Source organism: Epargyreus clarus, unplaced genomic scaffold, assembly GCF_041222505.1.
Source record: "Epargyreus clarus isolate Ecla_fem2 unplaced genomic scaffold, WU_Ecla_fem_2.2 ptg000031l, whole genome shotgun sequence".
NCBI classification, from domain to species: domain Eukaryota; kingdom Metazoa; phylum Arthropoda; class Insecta; order Lepidoptera; family Hesperiidae; genus Epargyreus; species Epargyreus clarus.
Window position 1 is genome coordinate 3,106,005 of NW_027332236.1, and position 20,378 is coordinate 3,126,382.

Below are 20,378 nucleotides of genomic sequence, written 5' to 3' on the forward strand. Positions count from 1 at the left end.
GTATTGCCTAACGTGACGTTTCGTCTGGGACACACGGCGGCGCCACTGGAATATGTACCAACACATTAATACAAATGAAACGATCAATCACCTTATCTGTGACGTCAGTATCTGTATACAGAGCCCATTCATAGTTGTTTAGTTTGTGTCCACAGAGTTATGTTTTCATAGAAATACGAGTACCATCTAGTGTGGCTACACTATTAGCAGATGGCGCCACATATGATTTATGTAAATACAATTTTTATTGCTCAAGTTACAGTTTGTGGTTGTCTCTTATAGCTTCACTATAGGATTAGGTTGTAGGACTCGTTAGGACTGGTTAACGTATTTTTATTCAACAAAATTTAGTATAATGGAAGTAACAGTGATAACTACTGGCTATTGACATTTATAATCGAAGCTTGTATTTGTGAAGCTCATTTAACGTCTAATGGTTTTCTACCCATAAGAGCTATATTGAAAAAATAAACGCTTTCTACACTCACAATCCCACACTAGGATTCCCTGTGTCGTGGGTGCCATGGACACACACATAGACAAATACACAAACACCCAGACCCAGAATCAGAAATCTAAATTCATCATTTAGACATCTGTCTGGCCGGGAATCGAACCCGGGACCCTCTGCGCGTCAGATCGGTATGGTGACCGCTCCGCCACGCTTTAGTTTATTTTGCCACAAAAACTATTCAAAGCAGAACACAGCAGCTTACATCTGATGGTAGAAATATGATTGTCAATGGTGCCGCTACAAAAGAACCACAAAAAATTGTACCAGTTTTTTATATACTTTATTTAAAAAAGTGTAATTGTAAATTTACGCACCATTATTTAAAAATAAAGGAATTTTTTATTTGATTTGATTTAAAGCGACAAATCTCGAATCATTTTACACTCTGTTAGTAACGTTGGCATTTCTATAAATTGTTAGCTCTATGCCCGAATCCCATTGACATTAGTTCAAATCAAAGGACCGTTGAGCTGCAGACAGACTGACATTAAAACTACAGTGATCTGTATGAATGGAATTAGTTTCTTATCTGCAATGTATGAATAGTTTGTTGTAATAGTAAATACTAAATAGTATGAATCTTTGTTCAAGGATATGGGGTACATAGGGACATGGGTAAATCATATCCTTATTGTTATTAGCTTACTAGCTTGTAACATTTATTTCAATTGAAGGTAGATTAAAGGTGGTAGAATCCTTTTTTGGTTTGCCTCCTTCGGCACCACTGTCACACCTTTTCTGCCTAATAATAGCAGTGTAAAGCGCTGCTATGATCCGCTTTGAATGGTGTGGTAAGGGAGACATGCTTACCCGAGGCATTCTAACTTCGTCCTCAGGGGTAATGGCGGATCTGTGGGACCTCAGGTAGGAATATCTAATCCTATCTGGGGTTGATTACAGATGTCCAAGGACGACAGTAGCCACTTACCATCAGGTGGACTGCATGCTCGTCTGTTACTCCTATATTAAAAAAAAGTCTGTCAAATAGACATTTGAGGCAGTGGAACTGCTAGCATTGTCGGTTTCACAGCCTTGTTCTGTTTCACCCTTTAAAAGCTCCATAGGAAATTATTTATTTGTTGAATTTATATTGATACCCAATTAATTTCAACCCCAAAACAATTTAAACACGCCAACCTAATTCTGTTGGGACCGACTGACTGTCAAAGCAATGTCAATCTGTCATTTTGACAATCTGTCACAAAAATTTGTCAATAACGAGCGCAGTCACGTGTCACGGGCGGATCATCTAAATACGTATTTTCTAAGTCATTGAGTTTTCTGTATGGATTCTAAATTATGGTTAAAATGTTATGTGGAAGTGATTGCGGGGTTTCGGTTGAGATCTGGGTTCGAATCCAATAAAATTGCTGTTTAAATAATGTAATAAAAAATATAAATATTTTTTTCATAATTAATGATTACAAAATCAATTTAATGAATTATTTTTTTACACAATGAATTAATTATACACTATTTGAAACCGATTTATTATTAAATCTTAATTTTTAAAGCGAATAAATTAATACCTAACTAACATTAAGATACCAATTGCAGCGGGTGCTACAACAATACCCAAACATCCAGAGTTAGAATAAAAATTTCCAAAATTTGTTATCCTTGTGTTTTTAATCGAGATACTATATCTGCCTCTTTTGTTCTAGGGGTGTATACAATTTTTATATTCCTTAACAATGGTACAAAAAATTAAAACATAACAATTGCCTCTGGACGGGAACAAAGTTGCATACACGATAACGTCTGCTAACTAGAATAGGCTTTCTAACTGGGTTACACGTCAGGGGTTGGTAACATTTTTTGAAAACTTTTTTTATTATTTTTACATTTGTAAGGAAAAAATAACAGTAGATAATTGTGATTTATTATAATATTGTAATTGAAAGACATTTAAAGGTGGCAACTTAAAGTAAAAGACAAAAGTATTTAAATTACGTAGTATTACAGTAATTTTACTAGTCATGAATTAATGTAATAAAAGGTGGTAGATCTCTTTGTGATTCAACTGTACCACAATCTCTATTATTTCTGTCTTATAATAACACTGTCAGCTGCTGTATTTTAGTTAGGTGGTACGATTTATATTTCATTTGTACACTTTTTGTATTTAAATGTATGTGGGGGTGCGGCAGTGCCTCGTACCTAGTCGAACAAAAAAGCCTCACGGCCTCACGGCCGTACCATCTTTTCTCGAAGCAGTTTAGGCCATTTTCGACCCCTTTTATAATATAGTTCAAAAAACTAAAAAAAACGCTTTTATGATAAAATCAACTAAAAAGTAGAAAATAATTTTCAATCTAGGAATCAATTAAGGAACAGTAAATTGTATAATTGTGAAATAAGCGTGGAGTGCTCCACTTATTAATTTTCGAAAAGCACCCCACAGGTAGGACATACAGACAAACATTCATTTTTATATATACATTAACACATGCTTTGAAATAAATACATATTTTTTCTTTTAAAAAGTTCCTTAACAAGCCACAGGTTACCGAGCCCTGCTTCACACGAGATAGCTCCAAAACTGTGTCATGAATCATGATAGATTTTTTATAAATCGTGCTCCGAACCGTATTCAGAGAATAACTCTTTTACTCATCATTTCCTACGAAAAACCTGACACTACAGTTTTCGAAAATTTCAGAGCCTCTGTTATCTGTTCGATATCTAGATAAAAATTTCAATCGCGAAACATCACGAAAATCATCCAAAAATATTCGCTTGAACACCTTTTTCATTTCGCATTCTAGACACAAAAAATTTTAGGGAATTTTTATTCGAGCAATATTTTCTAAATTTCAACCACAGAAACAGGCGAAATTTTTTTGGAAAAATCTCAGGAATTCTTCGTTAAAACCAACACCAGATGCGTTGGCAGCCTTCATAAACAGAATACATGCACGAGCATCGAACCTACTACAATGGAGTTGGACGAACGCCAAACTATGACTACGGAATATTTTCTTTATAATTTTTAATATCTATTGCGGGGGAAATATTCAAGTTTATTTATTGCTCGACTTCCTTTTTTATTTTCGAGGCCGAATATTGTCCAATTTACAATTGCTAATTTCGAAGCAACAATTAAATTGAATTTTACCTCCAATTTTGGCTAGACCATTTCAGATCGAATTTCAAAATACAATGCTATCAATACTTTTTACCCGACGGAGAGTAATGTTTTTAGAGTGTACGTATGTATTGACGTCTCATGTTTGGCGTACCCCTCAGCTCAAATGTCTTCTACGATTTTAACATAGGTATCGTTGGCTTCGTCTCAGTTGTAGTAAAATAGGCTTATTAGGCAGCCGAGTTTTTGTCGATAGTAATTGGCAACAGGTGGCAACTGTAGACGACAATTGCTGTTACCCAACGGCGATGGTCGTCAAAAAAATCTAGTCAGTAGGTTATCACAGCTTTTTTGAGTTAGATCTAATCATCATCAACCCATTACTGTCCTACTGCTGGGCACGGGTCTCCTCTCAGAATAAGCAGGATTAGGCCATAGTACGGCGCGCTGCCTAAGTGCGAATTTAAAGACTTTACATACCTTTGAAAACAATTCTTTTTAGGATTTCTTAGGTATGCTAGTTTCCTCACGAAGTTTTCCTTCACCGTTTAAGGGAGTGATAATTATTTTCTAAAACGCACGTAAGTTGAAAAAATCAGAGGCGCCTGGGATTTCAACATCGGACTCCTTACTCAAGTTGCCGAGTTTTTAACCACTAGGCTATCTGCTATCTAGTGGATCACAGTAAATACTAAAGCAAATCCAGTCTAGCTTTGATAAACAAAATTAGGCATATACTGAAAGCAAGCACCGGAACTCGGAGCGATCGAGTTGGAATACGGCCAGCTTTTGGAAATATGATCACGGAATATCTCCAGATTTTTAATACAGCCTTTAGAAAACAAAATGGGATTCGTAAATAACGCGACTATGATCTAGCTGGTAGTATTTTGTGATGAAATTCTTTATTTTATGGATTTTGAATAATACAAACAAGAATAAAAATATATACAGCCGAATATGGTACATCTGCTTCTTTATCGAAGTGGGTAATCAAATTATTTATATATCTTTTTTTGGTTTAAAAAAATTCATACTTCTTACAAAATAAGCTACTAAGAAAATCGTAGATTTTATTTCTGTCAATAATATTGTTAATTATTTAGTAGGTTCTTGGCATTACGTAATCTTATATTGCGTCCGCACGCTTGTGCGAACCATCATAAATTAAATTAAGTGTAGATAGCGTTTGACTAAGTTTGTGTTCGTTTGTGAGTGCTTGTAGAATAGTTGCGAATGCGTATTATTGTCAATAATTACAATATATTACTTTAGGGCCACCACACTTCACACGTATTCTTGTAATGGAGATAATATACATACATGAGCGACAGTGAGTTCATATACGAGCGACGGTAGATGACGTCAGGCGGCGACGGTTGAGAGTCGGTGACAGCTGACGACACTTGCTGACGACCATCGGCGACAGTTATTGAGATGAACTGTTGCTCGTGTGTTACCTACAAACATTACATACGAGTAAAATATCCTTTCAATAATCCCAAAATTCCCTTTCCGTAACATATCCAACGCTAATGAAAGTTCGCAACTAGCCAAAACTACTAGGTGTTGCTTATCCTAGCCATTTCTATTTCCAAAACTTCCTAACTACCAGTGATCCATAACGTGCTACAACCGAGCACCGAACCGCGACCAGCCGGCTGGCGCATCGCCAAACATTTTGTGATACGGACACCGACGCTTCGCGGGTTTACTCTTGAGTTTATTTTTATTTACTATAAATAATTATGCATGATAATTATTAACTACTATAAAAAGGAAACATGACTGTTTAAAATAGGTTTGAAAGGCAGTAATGTAGTTTATGTCCCTCCCACATTTTAGACATCTCATAAGTTAAAAGTTCGAAGGTGGTAGAACCCTTTGTGGTTCGACTCCGGCGGCACCACCGCCACACCTATTTCTAATAACAGCAGTGTTAGGAGCTGCTGTGTTCCGTTTTGAAGGTTGTGGTAAGGGAGACAGACTTTTCCGAGGCGTTCCAGCTTAGTCCTCAGGAGCGGCGCATCTGCGCCCGACCTCAGGTAGGAATATCTAATCCTATCTGGGATTTATTACAAATGTCCATGGGCGGCAGTAGCCACTTACCATCAGGTGGACTGCATGCTCGTCTGCTACTCCTATATTATAAAAAAAAATCTACCAACACTTTAAATTAGGCACTACTTAATATTACTCAAATACTCAAAATATGTAGATCGTATAATTTATCGTGTTACCGAAATGAGAAGATAAACGCGTTCCCAAATAAAAAACTCAAGAGCGACAATCCCGAAGCGTCTGTGGTCATATCTCAAAATGTTTGGCGCGGCGCCAGAACGGACCGGTCACGGTTCGGTGCCCGGTTGCGGATTTTTAGAAAAATATTAATGTGAGAATAAAGAATAATTGATAGGGCGCTATGAGGTCGTTTGGGATATTTTTCTCTTGTTCGATTGTATATTATGTTTAATTACTGTTTTCATGAAAGTTTTATTTATATGGCAAATATTTACAAAGGTGGGAGAACACTTTGTGGTTCGACTCCGGCGGCACCACCGCCACACCTATTTCTGCCTAATAACATCAGTGTTAAGCGCTGCTGTGTTCCGTTTTGAAGGGTGTAGTAAGGGAGACATACTTTTCCGAGGTAATCCAGCTTAGTCCTCAGGGGCAGCAGCGCATCTGTGGCCGACCTCAGGTAGGTATATCTAATACTATCTGGGGTTGATCTCAGATGTCCATGAGCGGCAGTAGCCACTTACCATCAGGTGGACTGCATGCTCGTCTGCTACTCCTATATGATAAAAAAATATATATATATATGGCAACAGAGATCGAAGAATGGAAGCGCGGATGTTTAACCACTAGTGTCACTATGTACTACTCTTAAATTAATTTTTGTGTACACTGTACATATTTTAGACGCAGTTAGCTGCATATATTCTTTTTTTTTTCAAAATTTCACAACACTAAAACACGTTTTAATAAATATATATTAATTTTATTATATAAAACTATAAATATTGCTTCATAAAACGTATTTTAAATTGAAATTTAAGAACCTTACGTGCTAGTAGTCCGTCATTAATAAGTCTTGTCATAGATATTTGAATATCCAAAAAGAGTTAAGGAATCACGATATTGCAGCAGCCTTGAAATAACTCGACGTCAGATTTAATTAAAAATATGTTCTAAATTAAATTTTATGGAAGTTGGCTTAATATCAACGCTTCTACAATTTTTTTGACGTTGCGTACCTTTATTAGGATGTATTTGTATTTAATGGTGACCTCTGAAAATGTGACTCCTCAAAAGTTGCTTTAATTTTTCAAATACATCGTACAACACTATAAAATAATACGAACGAAAAAATACGAACAATTTTTCGTCTCATTTTTATACAAAAAGTTTATTCCATTTAAGCGCTCAAAGCACGAGCTAAAGGGAAAATACTGACGTTAATAATTCACAAGCACATTTCTACGCGTATTAAGACATCTCATCTGCAGTCGGGGGTTAAACGAACATTGTAAACTGACAAGCTGTCCATAAACATGTCAGCGGCAGTTGCAGGGTTGACCGGTTTTCGTCCATAACTCATATTATTCGTACCCCATTTATTTGCCTTTAAATAATAAATGTCCATTTGCTGGCCGTTGCGACCCATTTGTTTTGTTAACCGCAATTTAATGAAAAATAAATGTATTAATTGCGAGTATTTAATGAACGAGATTTTTTTTCGGAAGTATTTTTTTTCTTTCCAGTTCACGTGCAGCTTAAAAAACATTTTTATTTCGTTGCCGAACATGGAGATCTATAATCAACAGGTGATCGACCACAGATATGTTGTTAGTATCAGGGACGTCGGAATTTTCTGTACAAGTGTATCTTACCACACCCTTCAAACCAGAAAACAGCAAATCATAACATTGCTGATATGCGAAAGAAATGGAATGCTGGTGGTGGCTCCATCGTCACAACAGATTGTTCTACATTTAAACTTAACTTTCGTTATAATGTTTAATTAAATTTGCATCATTTCCTATTGGTAACCTACAAGTTTACATTATGATCATTCAAACACAATTTATATTTAGTGGTTCAATAAGTACATTGAATTATCTATTTATATTATTATATATAATTGGTAGAACCCTTTGTGGTTCGACTCCGGCGGCACCACCGCCACACCTATTTCTACCTAATAACAGCAGAGTTAGGCGCTGCTGTGATTAGGTAGAAATAGTGTAGAACCTATTTTTAATTAAATCTGACGTCGAGTTATTTCAAGGCTACTGCAATGTCGTGATTCCTTAACTCTTTTTGGATTTTCAAATATCTATGACAAGACTTATTAATGACGGACTACTAGCACGTAAGGTTCTTAAAGGACAATGCCCATGAAAGTATGGACCGCCGTCCAGAGTTGCATCAAATTGAAACTTGTTGTAGACGATGTATAATTAACCAAATACTACCACCAATACTTATTTTTTAGATCAGCACCCGAGTTCTGAAGTTATTTGCCGAAATGTTACATAACCTCAAAATCGAAAATATCCGACGATAGATTGATGGTCGGTTTTAACTGATAGTAGGTACCTATAATGTAGTTCGATTAACATATACCTATCCATTTACTTTTAAAGGTAGTAGGTAAAAAAACCTAAAATAATCCTAAAAACCTAAAATAATGAATTCCAAGTATAAAATGCCGCCATTTTAATTTTTAAGAACAACAATCAACATTTCGTCTTATTTTATCTTAAATGGAACCCCCTTGTTCAAAGAAACTATTCTGATCGACAAACTATGTAAAAAAATCAAAAAATAATTTTAATATTCCTTTCATTTTGATGCATGAGAAAAATCATTAGTCAAAACACTAATAGATTTTATTGAATTCCGAGTATAAAATTCCGCCATTTTAATTTTTAAGAACAACAATCAACATTTCGTCTTATTTTATCTTAAATGGAATCCCCTGTTAAAAGAAACTATTATGATTGACAAATTATGTTAAAAAAATCTAAAAATAATTTTAATATTACTTTCATTTTGACGCATGAGAAAAATCAGTACCAAGAATGGGCATTCTCCTTTCAATTTAAAATACGTTTTATGAAGCAATATTTATAGTTTCATGTAATAAAATTAATATATATTTATTAAAACGTGTTTTAGTGTTGTGAAATTTTGAAAAAAAAAACAATATATGCAGCTAACTGCGTCTAAAATATGTACAGTGTACACAAAAATTAATTTAAGACTAGTTCAGTTATAAAATTTAGTTTGAAGATTCAGTTAAAAGTGCTTAAATCTGACAAAAGCCCAGTACTACAGAGTAAGGGTACTAAATCAACAAGCTGCAATCGATACCTACAGCCGGCTAGGTGATTTTTTCGCCCGCGACCGCCTGTGTTTGACATCTCGGGGTCCCGCTGACCCAATTCGTCGATACAGGGTTATTGCGTGCGAACAGATTTATTTAAAAATCGATTATTAATTGTGTAACCCGTTACTGTCTGACTGTAGTACGGGTCTTTTGTGTACTATAAATACTGCGAGTATAATAAGGTCCTAGTAGTTTTGAGGGTGGTAAAACTCTATATATTATTCTATACTAATCGAGATATTTTTATTTACCTGGACTGCATGTCCATTACTTTTAATATCATATCATAAATTAAGTAAATTTATTTATTAAATTACGTGGCTTCACAATCTGTAGAGAGGTGAAGTCCAACGATCTCTCAAGTATGCAGGTGTCATCACAATTTTTACCTTCACCGTTTAAGGAAGTGGTAATTAATTTCTAATATGCACATTAAAATAAATCAGAAATGCGTGCCTGGACCTGAACCTGCCTGGGCCTGAACCTCGGACCGCTTTGATAGAGACCGAGTATGAATCACTAGGCTATCAATGCTTTTTTCAGTAAGGGTAGACGCATTTAAAACCGGTTTTATTCATAAGTTACAAAACTTGACCCATTTGGCCTATGACCCGTGACCCATATTTGTCACAGAGGGCTACTGCAATAGAATTTGCAGTACAACTGCTCAAATTGTAGTAGACAAGTGGTTCCCGAGGCTTTATTCACGAGAACCCTTTATACTAGAGATAGTTTGTTGAAAGTAAACTTTCTGTTTCGGCCTAAATATAGTGTGGATTACAGTATAGTTTTGAAACCTATTTCAAATGATGGGAATTGTTTTTTTCCTTTAAAAGGTGTATAATGGTAATTATATGGGTACATTCATACACATTTCATAGATTGTTTGGTTCTGACGATTAAGCAACTGTGTTTGGGGCCAGCATGGTGGCTCGCCCCTTCCGCGGCCTAACAGGTAAAAAATTACCTAGATAACCGTCAAAGACCTTGACGTAAAGACCACTCAAAATCGGTTCAGCCATTTACATCATCATCCCGAACGGACACTGACAGACAGCCAAAAAAAGACATATATTAGTATTATCAAACTATAAACTTAAATACAAAAAACTTTGAAAATCACTTAAAATATTTGTAGTGACACCGATCCATATTTTCGCTGCCTCTTCGCGAATGGAGTGTTTTGCGAATTTTTATTTATGTCGAGTGCCTTTTGAGTGCTAGAGGGCAGTTTATAGAATGTAGAGCACCGTGTTCGAGTGGCGATTTAGCGAACTATCGGTAAAAATGGATTAATTTTGAATGCAATTGTAAATGTGATTATTGCAACTTTGATTTTTAAATTGAAATCAAAAAGGTTTAATGAAATGCGTGATGATGACCCTTAGTCACCATACCTGAAACGCAGTGGGTTCCGGGTTCCATCCCCAGCTAGACACATGTAATAATGAATTTAGATTTTTGAGTGTTGATGATGTTTGAGTGTTGTGTCTTTGTGTTAATCCAACTGACCATGCTGGGCACCGAAATTGGAAGGAATTCCTAGCTTGAAGGTATAGTAAGGTAGATTCACTTTTTCGAAGCGTTCCAGCTTGGTTTACAGAAACGCGTCTGTAATCGACATTAGGTGAAACCCCGAATCCAATTATAAGGTGATCCGTGGATGACATTAACCATTTCCGGGCAGATAAAAGGCTTCGCTATCTCAGCTTCATATTCATATTCATGTTCATTTGAGCTATGATAGCAACTTGCCGTCCCGGTGTCGTGTCGTTCCAATAAAGAAGAGCCCAATGAATTTCATTCGGCCACAAAAACTAAGCTAACTACCGAGCGAGACAGCGACATATTCTCTCTCTCTCTAACATTACTGTCGTTTATGCCTTTTTTTCATCTCACCTGTCGTATGGGTTACGTGTCTTGAATTGTTTATGGAGTCTCATGGTGTTTATGGTAATGTAATATACTTCTTCCCCTACTTTCTCTGTCGTATGTACGGGGTCTGTAAATAAATGCTTTCTATGATCAAAAAGGACCCACGAATAAAGGTAAGAACACAAACCAGTTTTAAAATCCATTAATTTTCATGTTTGCCCGGCCGGGACTGAACCCAAAACCGACTGCTTGGTCGTGACGGTGGTTGTGACAGTTTGGTCGTAGAGTAAAATATTTTTTTGAATGAAGATACCTATTAAACTTATGGTAAATTTGTGTGTTATAAATATAAATAGAAAAAAGTGGTAATAGGGTTAAAATGGAAAATAATGTTTATGACATAGATTAGTAAAGATTACTCACTCCTGACAAGAAAATGTAACCAGTTTTGAGAAATGAAATAGTTGCGTAAAAAAGTTTTGCCACGTCTCCATGCTAAAATGCCCCTAAGATATTTGAAATAATTATTTATTTATTATGTAAATTATCCAGTATTAGTTATTTATTCGTAAATTTTCTCTAAAAATGTTTTCATTTGTCAAGAATTCAAAAAAAGAACTTACTAATAAGCCGTTTGCGGCTTCATTCAATTTCAAGGCGGCGAAGTATCTTTACTAATCTATGGTATAGCGTATATACCATTTTACACACACATTGTCATTTAGCATTGCATTTAGAAGAAAACATGTCTTTGAATTTAAAATTATATTTTTATGGATACAAGTTACACATAAATAGATCGCTCTCCTCTTTCTCAAAGCTTGTGACTAAAAATATTTTTTGGTTCCATAGGTGACGGTGTAATTGAGTAATACACATCATCTATAGAATTATTATACAAATAAAAACCAGATTGATTAAAAATATAGCCTATTACTCTTACAATTAAGACGAATCCAACGACTGTTAAAATCTGTCAAAAACCACAATGACACAGACACACATGTTTTTCACACACACACACGCTCGAAAACATTACCCTCCACAGTCCGATAAAAATACAATCAAATTTAATCTCCTTTCGAGAAGACGGTTAAGAAACAACTGCAAATATTTAATCTACAACAAACAATTAAAACCGAAAAGCGATAACTGAAAGTTGAACAACTTTTACCCGTTAGATAAAGCTTATTGCAAACGGAACGAAATTAAAATGAAAGGAAAGTGCTGTAACAAAAGTGAGGTAATTCTAACAACAATTAAGGTTACAATACTTATCTGAGGCGCGGACCAAATTGCTTTCTTCTGTGGGTACTACGCCTTATTGGTTGGTTTGCACGCGGTTAGTTAGTTGAGCGAGTTGCTGATGTTGCTACTTGCATGTTCAATAATACTATTCATATTGAATAAGTACTTATTATTTCGTCTTGTTATCTGTTCGTATTTATCTGGCAATGCTTGGTATTTGCTGCCAGCTTAATCTGAAAAGCTGATCTTTAAAAAGGCCAAGTTGAGCTTTATTTTTAATTTCTTGTAATTATTAATGGTTATGGCAATTTTCCTGTTAATAATTATCAATATTAATTCGATCGTCTCTTCGATAATAAAATAGTTTATCCTTTTATAACCACAACTAACTTATTGAATTATTAACGTGGTATAATCAGTCATCACTCAGTTGCCAACAGCTTTGTTTACAGTCTACTAAACTACTTTAAAATAAAATACATTTTTTGATTACGTTGCTGACGCTAAAAGAGCTTCTTCTACTACTGCTTCTTACGTGTGGAAAAGATAGTGTATATGCACATTCCATTCAGCTACTGGAGCAAGTGAGTGGACTAAAGACAAACGCAGCACCAGTGCGTTAGTTTCCAACGGGGGGCGTGTACACGGTCCGTTGTCTACGAAAATTACTCTGTTATGCTCCGTTCACCCTTTGCTATTTGCATACGGTTGATGAGGGTGCAATCTTTTCAATTGAATTGATATACCTGAAAAGAATATTTCATTTTTTATATATGATAAATGAACTTCATAAAAAATTATGAGGAGTAGAGGTCACCGTGCGAGTTAACGGTTACATATAAACGGCTCCAGGTTCGATCTCAGCCTGGTGATTTTTGAGATTTCTGGTTTGGATTTGCGAGTATTTTTCTTTATGTGTATTCGTGGGACATTTTTATTGAATTGAAGTTGCGTAAAAATGCAGTTTATCTAATCTCAATTGCGTACAGCTGTCAATGAACACCTGTAATTAACTCCAAAGAGTAGAACTAGAGTCCAACTTAATCAAATCAAATCAAGTCATTTTTTTTAATTCAAAATAGGTTCTTTACAGAGCACCTTTTGAATGTCAATACAACTACCACCATTCAGAAGATGTTTCGTAATGTCAGATTCTCTTAACACTGTTGTTATGAGGTAGAAATTATTACAGCAATAATGCTGGCGTCAAGCCTCATTTAAAAAATAAATCTATTTTCATTTTAAATCGCCCTTACACCAACATTAAATTTCTAAGAATTGAAACCGTCGAAATTTAAACTAATGTGTTCAATTAAGTTAAAAGTTGCACCCAAATCCGTCGTATAGGCAACGTACTTAACTGGGTTATTACTTATAACTGCCGGTGCGCAGTCCGGCTACGTCGTATCGTTAAATTAAAATCATTCTCTTTTAAATATACTTACAGAATATCAACAATATAATAGTTTTTTATATAAAGGTAAATTGTTAAAAACTTTATGTAGATCAGAAGTTGATTATACTTATTTTTTTTAATATAGAAGTATTAAACCACCTGATGGACATCTGTTAGACTTTTTTTTTAAATATAGGAGTAGCAGACGAACAAGTGGCCAGTGTCGCCCATGGACATCTGTAACCAACCCCAAATAGTATTAGATATTCCTTCCTGAGGTCGGCCACAGAAGCGCCGCTACCTGAAGACTAAGCTGGAACGCTTCAGAAATGTATGTCTCACTTACCACACGCAAACCAGAACACAGCAGCGTTTAACACTGCTGTCATGAGGCAGAATAGTGGCGGTGGTGCCGCCGGAGTCGAAACACAAAGGGTTCTACCACTTTCGAAAGAGGACTATTAGAATATTTATATCCAAAAATATCTAGGGATCCGGTGTACACATTAAAAAACCTTACAAGGGGCTAGCAAACCTGCAGGGTTATACGTATATACACTACTATACAGTGTACAGGGTACACTTGAACCCATCTGGGAAATTAGCGATACGCGACTGAACGCCAACTGTATGAAAATTTGATCGCTTCCAACGTTGTACGGGATTAGTCTTGGAATTTCACATATTATATTAAATGCTTGGGGCTGATTTTTAACCAACTTCAAAAGGGAAGTGTGTTCTGTTCTAAGATTTTTTTAACGTATTTTAGAGTGGTTACATTTCTGCTCTTTCTTGCAATAAAGTATTATGACAATGGTACTCCTCGAAATCCCTTCACGAGCGGTGGAACGGAGCTTAAAAGTACTACTGTTAACTGTTATGGAAAAATACTATGACAACTGTCAATCATTGGCAAAGGGGTGCGCGCGACGCCGTTCGGAAACACGAACCTGCGCTATATCCTCCCCCTCTGACCTGGACAAGCGTCCTCGCGTCTGGGTCAGTCTGACTTCCTAGGCCTACCGCGCCTACGCTTTTCGTTCACCGGCGGTTGTACGTCGCCGACGAAGGGCGTCAGCTGTGACACGTGGTATCTGCCTAACTGTTCACCATTACTTACTCGCTCTATATTATAAGTTGTCGAACTCACTACTTCTCCGACGCGGTAGGGTCCGTCTCGCCGAGGAATTAACTTGGGCGTCTGACCTCGGGTTGTGTCGTTGGCCCCTTGGGTCTTCAACAGCACCAAGTCTCCGGCGGAATAATCAGGTGCCGGGCGCCGTCCTTCGTCTGCGTAACGCTTTTGAGAAGCCTGCCCCTTCTCGTGGACGTCCCTTGCTTCAAACAGCGCCGTCGACAATCGCCTAAGATAAGGTGTAAGATTAGTTATTGCGTTATCATTCTCAATGATACTGCGCATATCTGCAATCACATCGGCAGGTGCACGCATCTCGCGTCCAAACGTCAAGAATGCTGGTGAATATCCTGTGCTATGCGTGACAGCAGAATTCATCGCGAAGCGTATCGCGGGTAAGTGGGTGTCCCAGGTGCCGTGATCCTTACCGACCAGGATGGCCAGTTGCGGTTTGAGGTCGCGGTTCTTCCTTTCGACCGGGTTAGCTTGCGGATGGTACTTCGGTGTAAGCGACTGACTGATGCCGAACGTATGGCAAACTTGCTGCATCGTCTCGCTTATAAACTGCACACCGTTGTCGCTCAGCACTCTTCGAGGGACTCCGTATCGCAGAAACACTTCCGAAATCAGGGTCTTGGCACATTCCGAGCTGGTGGCGTTCTGCAGTGCGAACAGCTCCACCCAGCGTGAACAGGTGTCTTCTACGATCAGGATCCACTTGTTTTTATTTGATGTCTCCGGTAGTGGGCCGAATAGGTCCACAGCAACGACTTCCCAGCGGCGGTTGGTCGCAGGGGTTTGTAAGAGACCGGCTGGTTTTCTGTTGTCAGTCTTGTATCTCTGACAGTCGATACAATTTTGAACATGTCCAGCAATCGTCTGTCTCATCCCAGCCCAATAATATTTCGCCTTGATGCGGTCTAGGGTTCGTTCAACCCCGAAATGTCCAGCAGTGGGTGCGTCGTGGTATTCTGTTAAAATTTTCCCCCGCTCGTGTGCAGGTACTACCAAGCAAGCGGTTTCTTCCTCGCCATCATCAAGGCCGTACCTATACAAGATACCATCAGATATGACGAATCCTCGATCCGACCAACTCCTCCCCCTAAACGGATCGTCGACAGACTCGAGGTCTTCAATAATTTTCCGTAGCTCCGGGTCCTTAAGTTGGTTGTCGCGAACCTCTCCGGGATCTCTCGATGGTAGGTCAACTTCTGCGTACATCATGTCGTCTTCAGTTTCTTCAACACAAGCGGGGCGCGAGAGTGTGTCGGCGATCGCGTTTAATTTGCCGGGTGTGTACTCGATGCGGATATTGTATTCTTGGAGGGTGAGTGCCCATCTGGCTAAGCGTCCGCTGGGTGACTTAATGGTCATTAACCATCGCAGCGGTTGATGATCGCTCTTGATAATCACCTCCGATCCCTCGATGTACCCTCGGAACTTAGTCACCGACCAAACTACTGCTAACGCCTCTCTCTCCGTGGTGTTGTAGTTCTTCTCTGCGCTGGTCAACAGGCGGCTCGCATATTCTACGGGACGTTCATCTGGGCCCTCCCCCTGCATCAGAACTGCTCCGATGCCGTAACCACTGCTGTCTGTCCTCAGCGTGAACGGTTTTGATTCATCGGCTTGACGCAATATGGGAGCCGAGACAAGGAGTTGTTTAATATTTTCAAAGGCCTCCTGCTGTCGTGTCGTCCACGTCCATTTAATGTCCTTCTTAAGTAAGTCCGTCAGCGGTCTAGCAATATCGGCGTATTTGGGGATGAATCGCCGGAACCAACTGGAAGTTTGCAGGAGGGTCTTGACTTGTTTGATATTTGTCGGTGGTGGCATATTCGTTATAGCCATGATCTTGTCAGGGTCCGCCTTTATTCCGCCTGGAACAATCACGTGACCTAAGAACTTCACCGACTCACGTGCAAATTGGCTCTTCTCGCGGTTTACTCGCAGGTTATACATCGCGAGTCTATCAAACACAGCGTTTAGGTCATCTAAGTGTTTGGAAAACGATTCCGAAAGGATTATGACGTCATCAAGGTACGTCAGGAGGCAGACGTCGGCCAACTCTTTACCAGACTTGAAACGGTCCATTAACCTCTGGAAGGTTGCCCCCGAATTGCGTAACCCCATCGGCATCCTCTTGAACCTAAATGTTCCCAGAGGGGTGATAAACGCGGTCTTGTCTCGATCCTCAGGTTCTACTGCAATCTGATAATAACCAGATCGAAGGTCGCATGTTGTCATATAACTGGTGTTCTTCGCTGCGTGTAATACGTCCTCGATCCGTGGGAGCGGGTATCTGTCTGGTTCCGTCACGGCGTTCAGCTTCCGGTAGTCCACACAGAGCCGAACTCCTCCGTCCTTCTTCGTTACCAGTACCACATTAGCAGCCCACGGGGATTCGCATTCCTCAATCACGTCACCATCCAGCATCTTCTGCAACTCTTTCTCAAGAAGCTCCTTCTTGGTTTGTGACATCCGGTAAGGGGGTGAGGCTATGGGTTCTTGATGCTCGTCAACCTTTATACGATGAGTCGCATAATCGGTCGGTAGTCCCTCTTTCGCAAAAAGATCTGCCCTCTTTACCAGGAGCGCATTCAGTTGGGTCCTTTGGTCTACTGTCAGCTTGGTGCCTTCATCATCCCTCAAGGTAAGCTTCGACGCATCAACTTCCATCAGCTGTATCTCATCATCAGCAGGTAAGTGGTATCGAGTCACGAAGGGGTACCATCGCTGCGGGTCGTCGTTGAAACTCCAACTGATCTGCGGTAAGTCCAACAAAATATTAGCATTCATAAGAAAATCTCTGCCTAGCAGGGTTCGGGTTTCTGCACCAGGTAAAATTATAAAAGTCGTAGGGAAGTCACGTCCATTCAATGTAACAGTAACGTCACACTCAAGCGCAGCTCGTATCTGTTGCGAGCCGTCAGCGAGTCCTAATGAGCGTGAAATGCTTCGAAGTTGAACGCCAGCATCGACAAGTAAGCGGTGTAGCATTGGGCCTGCAATAGAATGAGTGGCCCCGGTATCCAAAATGGCCACCCCTGTACGTCCTACAATTTCTACTTCAACCAAAGGGCGAGCGTCGTCGCAGTCGATTACATGTGCGCTTTGAAAATCGGATTTATTACTCTGACTAACCTTGCACTTATCGCACTTTGATCGGACAACACCTACCTGACCACAACCGTAGCAACGCAACTGGGCTTTACTCGAGCTACTTTCTGATCTATCCCCCATATCAGACTTGGAGTCCGCTTTAACCTTAAATCGACACTCATCGACCGAATGACCAAAACGTTTGCAATATACGCATTTCGATCGGTTACGTTTATTTTCCCCATCACTACTATTCATACTTCTATTCGATACGAACGAACGATCGGCAACTGTTTTGCCGTACGAACTGACAGACGCGTCGGTACGACCCGGTACTACCAATGAAGGGTTAACTCTCGCGTACGCGGCATTCCTAGGGTTAACACACAGGTTCGCGTCCGAACGGTCCGGTAGCGTCGTATGACCGAAACGATTGACATCACTACTAGATGATATAGAAACGCTCACCTCTGCCAATGATTCCTCGACTAACCTGACCTCAGTAATAAGTCGCTCCATGCCGTCCACCGAATCGCGAGGCACTCGTTCTCTTATCCTATGACTTAACAATCCATATGCAATATCAACTTTCATTATTTCCGGTACAACATAAGGTAATTTCGATAATAACGCGCGGACTTTACATATAAATACATCGGCACGCAAATTGTTTTGCTCGGAACTAAATATTTCGCGAAAGACTTTATATGCCGGTCGCGGCACGCCGTACATGCCGCGTAGTCGCTGTATCGCGTCGCTCCACGACGTCACCGATGACTTCACTCCCTGGTACCAGACGGCAGCCTCGCCGACCAATAACATAGGCAGCCCTCGGAGTGCGCGCTCGTCGGTTGTATTCGTGCACTCCTTGAACACCTCCACAGAGTCGATGAATGCCTCCAGCTCGTCCGCGTTCTTGCACGAACCATCGAACCGGGCGGTGCACTTCGAGAGGTTACCCGCTCGAGGTGGGTGTTCGTCGTGTGTAGATGACGCGCCGCTTTTTGCCAATAGACTTTCGATAAGAATCCTATTTGCTTCTGCTTGGCTGTTGGTGATGTCCCTTACAAGAGATTGTAGCATTTCTCCCGACATAGTAATGCTCTGGGATGGTACTGCCGCTATAACGCTCTCTTCAGAGTCTGACGCGGACTCGACGGCGTCTTTGCAATCCACTCGCTTTTTGGGCGGCATGATGATGGACTGACTGGCACGTCGTCGGGTCTCTCGCACAACGTCGAATTTGTGAAAAAAAATAGATTTTCACAACAGGCGCGCGCGGTGTCGTCGATTGTTTTTTTGAAAGTTCTAGAAGCTTCCCTTTTCTTCGCGACGTGCGTGAGGCATTGAACCGATTTTCTTCTCACATGCACGCGCGTAAGGTGTATCTTCGCTCGCCTGAAGTTGGATTCGGCCGCGAGTTGGGCGCCACTATGACAATGGTACTCCTCGAAATCCCTTCACGAGCGGTGGAACGGAGCTTAAAAGTACTACTGTTAACTGTTATGGAAAAATACTATGACAACTGTCAATCATTGGCAAAGGGGTGCGCGCGACGCCGTTCGGAAACACGAACCTGCGCTATAGTATTAATTTAATTCTCATGTTTTTACAGGTTTTACTGTGAAATAGCCGTACAGTAGATTATTTGATTTATGGATTCGACTCCGGAGAAACCATCGTCACACCTATGCTTAGAAAGCGCTACTGTGTGTTTTAGGAGGCATGTTTTTCAGAAGAGCAGAAGTAACAACGTTTAAGTGCGCAATCTCAGGAAGGAATCCAATCTTATCTGGAATTTATTAACGATATTCATGAGCGGGAGTGGCCACTTACCATCAGGTGGACTGTATGCTTGCTTGCTACTTCAGTATTGTAAAAAAAAAACAAAAATCTACCTTTTTCTAGTTTCAAACACCTCCTTAATGACTTATCAACGTATTTGTTTATCTTCAAACTCCCCCGCTTTGTGCAAAATAGTTTCATCAAAACAAATTCATCATCCCCCTCTTTCCCCTACCCTTGCCCCTAATGGAAAAATCCCGACTTCCTTGATTAATCGGGGAAGTGAACGCAATAATCCGAATATAATTAATATTAATCGCTACTGTTTTACTAAGTAATTAAAGATTGTGTGTTTGTTTGTACATTGATATATTCAACAAATGGCTCGGTGGTAACATCCTACGCGTTTTGGAATGTAGGGGTAATATAATTCCCACGCAACCCCTACGCAATCCCAGTTGTAGTCCGCGTAAAACTGCTAGTCCGCTCTGAATATCGAAATGAATCGCGTCGCTACAGCAAATTGTATGACACCTGCTCGCAACAACTTCAGAGCGGACTGGCAGTTTGGCGCGGACTATAACATCCTATGCGTTTTGGAATGTAGGGGTAATAGCAACCCACGCAACCCCTACGCAATCCCAGTTACCAAAATAGATTTTCGAAGTTATATTATACAAAATAAAAATAACATTATAACAAATATAAATTTATATTAAAACTAGCTATTATTATAAAAATAACAAAGCCAATTACTCAAAAATAATTAACTAAAATGTAAACTTTATTTCCTTTTGTTTATAAGCCTATGTGACTTCTACTACTTAAATTCAACGA

At 39.3% G+C, this 20,378-nt stretch overlaps 1 protein-coding gene across 2 annotated transcripts in view; it reads left to right on the forward strand.

Annotated features, from left to right (window-relative positions):
* LOC140754828 (uncharacterized) overlaps positions 1 to 20,378 on the forward strand; it is a 712,244-nt gene that overhangs the window by 399,000 nt on the left and 292,866 nt on the right. The gene's annotated exons all lie outside the window — the stretch shown is intronic.